The sequence below is a fragment of the Eutrema salsugineum genome, unplaced genomic scaffold (genome assembly GCF_000478725.1).
Source record: "Eutrema salsugineum unplaced genomic scaffold, Eutsalg1_0 scaffold_3, whole genome shotgun sequence".
NCBI lineage: Eukaryota > Viridiplantae > Streptophyta > Magnoliopsida > Brassicales > Brassicaceae > Eutrema > Eutrema salsugineum.
Window position 1 is genome coordinate 17,448,030 of NW_006256756.1, and position 5,795 is coordinate 17,453,824.

Consider the following 5,795-nt stretch of genomic DNA (forward strand, 5'->3'; position numbering starts at 1 on the left):
AGCCGAATGGGTTTTAAAATTATTTGATTCGGTTCTCGGTTCGGGTTTGGGTAAACCCGAGAACCGAATTAAAACCTGAATTTCGAAATAACTCCCTGAATTAATTGCATAATTCTCCTACCTAAGAAATGAAATTCATATACAAACATTACAAAAAAAAACATTCGATTTCATCTCTCTATTTTTTTTCCCCCTTCTAATAAATCCCAAATCGGGAAAACTGGATACCCTAATTCCATTTTTCGATCAAATTCACCACCATTCCCCTCCTTCATCGTCGTCGAGAGTTGATTCCCAGGTAAGTCTTCCTTCTCTGATTCTTCTGTCTTGATTTTTTCTCTTCAATTTTACTATTTGTATTTAGTTGGATTTGGATTTCTTCGGATGTTCTTCTTCTTCAAAAGCTTAAGAGAGTTCTCTAATGTTTGGTGCAGATGGGTTCTTCGTCACCAACAAAGGATCCCATTTCTGAAGATGAGCATGGAACTTCTCCTACACCGAGAAGCAAAGAGAATCCAAGGAGTGAAACTAGCTCACCTCCGTTCAAGCCAAAAAAGAAATTAAAAATCTGTAACACAAGTGGAAATACTTCACACGAACTAAGGAGGATGTCAACACCTGCGTCTGTCATTATTGTGGTAAGTCGATGTCCTGCAACACTAAGAATGGGACTTCAAGCTTGAAGAATCATCTGCGAATTTGCAAGGAGCATATTTTGTGGCAGGAAACAAAAAAAGACAGGCAGAATATTATAGTTTCTGAAGATGCAAGTGGTACTCTGCAGTTGTCGAAGGTTTCAGAAGCTGTGGTTAGAGAAGCATCGAATGAGATGATTGTGTTGGCTTAATTGCCACTTTCATTTATTGAAAGTCTGGCTTGGAGACATTTCTGCAATCGTGTGGGTCTTCCACAGCCAAAGTCAAGGAGAACAGTCACTAGAGAAATCGTGGGGATGTATGTTAAGAAGAAAGCTGCAATGAGAAAGGTGCTTGATGCAAACAAGCAAAGAGTGTCTTTGACCACTGACATTTGGGTTTCTCCAACAACCGGAGCTAGCTATATGGTCATCACAGCTCACTTCATAGGGTTTAAAAACATCGACGATCACAAAGGGACTACAATTTGCAGAGTTTTGCTAGAGTGCTTGGCTGATTGGGGGATAGAGAAGGTCTTCAAAATCACTGTCGATAATGCCACTGCCAACACGAGTGCCTTGAGGAAGTTTAAGGAGGCTTTCCTTGGAACAGGTGATCACGCATTGGTTCTAGGAGGTGACCACATGCATTTACGATGTGCTGCTCACATCATCAACCTGATAGTAAACGATGGGTTATATAAAGTTAACAAAAATGTATCTGCAATCCGTAATGGAGTTCAGTATGTGAGAGCTTCTACTAACCGAATCAAAGCATTTGATCTAAGAGTGGAATCAGCACAATTGACAAGAGGCAGTTTACCCTTAGACTGTAAAACACGGTGGAACTCTACTTACCTTATGCTGTCAAGGGCTCTAAACTTTAGGACAGGTTTTGAACGAATGGAAGCAGAAGATATGCTCTACAATGCTTACTTTCAAGAACAAGTGGAAGGAAATAAGAGAGTTGGCCCACCAACAAAGGATGATTGGGATTCGGTTGCAAGACTAGTAAGGCTTTTGATTATCTTTTACAACTCTACTTTAGTTGTTTCAGCATCTACTTCACTGAATTCTCACAAGTGTTACAATGAGATTGTCACTACAAGAAAGAGGGGCTTTTCCAACGAATTCTTTACGACGATTTATATTCGTCGTAAATTTACGACGACATTACGTCATATTTACGACGTTCAAAAATTTCATCGTAAATTCGACGTAAAAAAGTACCCTCGTAAAATCGTCGTCATTTTACGACGATATTACGACGAGTAAAGAACGAATTTTATTTCGTCGTAATGTTGTCGTAAAATTTACATCGATAATACGACGAATTGTCCTCTATCTTGTAATTGACGTAAAATCGATGTAAATGTGGTGTAAATTTTATTTCGACGTAAATTTGATGTAAATATGCAATGGTAACATGTTGGTAACCAAACAAAAAATCTATATATACCCTTTCTTCTCTCATTATTCCATCAACCCAAAAAAACATATAAAGACACAAATTTTTTTAGTCTTAGAATTTTTAAGTAAAATTTTTAGTAGTTGAAATTTATATCAAATTTCAAAAACAAAAAGTCAAATATTTGTTTTTGAAATGTCTATATACGATCTACGAAAGTGGATGTATACGCCCAAAGATGGTGATGGGTCGTTGACCGAAGACTTCAAAAACGGATTGGAAATATTCATGTACCAAGCCGGCCTTATGCAAACTGTAATTGATAGCGGCAAAATGTATTGTCCTTGTGTGAAATGCAAAAATAGGAAACATATTCCTATTGACACTGTCTGGCAGCATTTATTGAATAGAGGGTTCATGCCCCAATACTTTATTTGGTATCAGCATGGAGAGGGATATGGTCAAAGTAGTGGTCAGATGGTTGCACGGAGTAGTAGTAATCATCAAGAACATGGGGATTTTGAAGCGTCAAATGATTATCAAAGTAGTCAAGTTCAGGGTGAAGATCATGATAGGATGCATGAAATGGTTACTGATGCATTTCATGAAACACATGCTGATACTGTTGAGGAGCCCAATGCAGATGCGAAACGCTTTTATGATATATTAAACGCAGCAAAACAGCCTCTTTACGAGGGATGTAGGGAAGGTTTATCAAAATTATCATTGGCAGCTCGGATGATGACAATAAAAACTGATCACAATCTATCTGAAGTTTGCATGAACGATTGGGCAGATCTTATTAAAGAGTATTTGCCAGATGATAATTTAGCTGCTGAAACGTATTATGAAATACAAAAGCTGGTTTTTAGTCTTGGATTTCCTTCTGAGATGATTGATGTTTGTGTTGATAATTGTATGCTTTTTTGGAGAGATGATGAGAAGCTTGAAGAATGTCGTTTCTGCCAAAAGCCAAGATATAGACCGCAAATTGCTGGGCGTCAGAAGATTCCTTATCAACAAATGTGGTATCTTCCTATCACTGATAGATTAAAAAGACTATATCAATCTGAACGGACAGCTGCGTCGATGAGATGGCATGCAGAACATTCACAAACAGATGGCAAAATGACTCACCCGTCAGACGGGAAATCTTGGAAACATTTTAACACCGTACATCCAGACTTTGCTAGGTCTAAGCGAAATGTTTATCTTGGTCTTTGCACTGACGGGTTTAGTCCATTTGGTATGTCTGGTAGGCAATATTCATTATGGCCTGTGATTCATACGCCATATAACCTTCCTTTAGATATGTGCATGCAAAGAGAGTTCTTGTTTCTAAGTATATTAGCCCCTGGTCCAAATCACCCGAAGCGGGCCCTTGATGTGTTTTTGCAACCACTCATACATGAGTTAAACCAGTAGTGGCATGTTAGAGTACGAACATATGACTGTTTGAGTGGTAAAAATTTTACGATGCGAGCGGTGCTTATGAGGACAATAAGCGATTTCCCGGCATACCGAATGCTATCAGGTTGGACAACACATGGGAGGTTATCATGTCCTTATTGTCTTCATAGGACTGATGCATTTCAGCTTAAACATGGTAGGAAAACCTGTTGGTTTGATAGCCACCGTCGGTTTTTACCACCAAACCATCAATATAGAAGAAATAGGCGTTTGTTGATAAAGAACAAATTGGTTCGTCTCCCTCCACCAGTGTACCTAACTGGGGTAGAGCTTGAAGCGCAAATAGATCATTGGGGTGGACTTGAAACGGTCCCCCGAGGAGGAAATTGGCACACTCCAGCGAATATGCCTGAAGGATATGGGGTTCATCATAATTGGCACAAGAAAAATATATTTTGGGATCAAAATTGGAAAGATCATTTGCTTATACATAATCTTGATGTTATGCACATTGAGAAGAATTTTTTCGATAACATCATGCATACTGTTTTGAACGTCCAAGGAAGAACCAAAGACAGCGTTAAATCACGGATGGACTTGCCCGATATATGTAACAGAATTGAGTTGCATATGGTGAGTAATGGGAAAGCACCAGTTCCTGTATTTCGGTTGGGTGCTGAACAAAAAACAGCATTGTTTAATTGGGTATCATCAGCCGTAAAATTTCCTGATGGGTATGTATCTAATCTGGCTAAATCTGTGGATAAAGGACAAAAGTTTTCAGGGATGAAAAGTCATGATTGTCATGTGTTTATGCAACGGTTACTTCCTTTTGCGTTTGCTGAACTCCTACCGGGACATGTCCATGAGGCACTGAAGGCATTGGAGCTTTCTTTCGTGATCTAAGTACAAGGACATTATCAGAAGATGTAGTTGCACAACTGCCTACAAATATTCCAATATTGTTGTGCAATCTAGAGAAAATATTCCCACCTGCTTTCTTCGATGTTATGGAACATTTACCTATACACCTCCCTCATGAAGCAGAGTTGGGAGGACCTGTTCAGTTTAGGTGGATGTATCCGTTTGAACGCTTTATGAAACATTTAAAGGGTAAGGCTAAAAACTTAGCAAAAGTTGAAGGGTCTATCGTGGCGGGAAGTTTGACATAATAAACTTCTCATTTCACGTCTTATTATTTTGCTCCGAAGGTTCGTACACGCAAACGGGCTCCAAGACGTTACAACGATGGGGATGTAGGACAAAGTTACCCAGTAGAAGGTGTGCCTGATATATTCTCACCAATTGGACGTCTAAGTGGGAAACTAAAAGAAACTTGTTGGTCAAACGAACATGACTACCACAGCGCACATACATATATACTTCTGAATTGCGAGGAATTGGCACCTTACGAGAGGTACATATAAATAAGCTAGCATTCATGATTATATTTTGATTGAATAGACGAAATGTCTTTAACACTGTTTTCAAATTTCAGCACTTTTGTCAGTCAAGTCCGAGAATGCATTGACGGTATTTCAGAAGATGAAATTAACAAGCGGAAAGACCAACATTATGCATTGTGGTTAAAAGGTCAGGTCGAGCATGATGACATGACATATGCAGTATGGTTTCATGAGTTGCTACATGGTCCTATTTCGAAGATAACTACTGCAGCTATGTATTTCACACGTGACTATGTTTTTCATACTTACAGTCATGGCACTCAATGGGCAACTACAAACTATGGAGTTTGTGTACGAGGTGAAGTAGACTTTTATGGGATCATCAAAGAGATAATTGAAGTGGAATACCCCGGATTAGTAAGAATGAAAACTGTTCTATTCAAATGTGATTGGTTTGATCCTACGGTGGGTCGTGGAGTGCGTATTAACAAACTCGGAGTTGTAGATGTAAACGCATCTCGGCGATACAATAAGTTCGAGCCTTTTATACTTGCATCTCAAGCAGAACAAGTCACCTTTGTTCCATATCCTCGAGTTCGAAGTACAGGAATTTCATGGCTGGCGGTTGTCAAAGTTGCTCCAAGGGATATAATTGATGGTGTAGATCTCCCGCCAATGCAGCAAGATGATTGTATCGACATTACGGAACCTGAGGTTGAAGAACATGTTCTTTTAATTGATCCACGTAATCGACAAGTTGAAGATCTCCATGGGAACGAAACTGAAGAAGGTGCTAACGAATTTCAAACAAGCAGTGATGATGAAGATGATGAGGACAACGAGGAAAATGTTGAAGACTAATTAAACACGATGTCATTTATTTGCATGCTTTGAACATTTAAATGTAACATTTGTCAAATTTGATAAATTTGTTTAA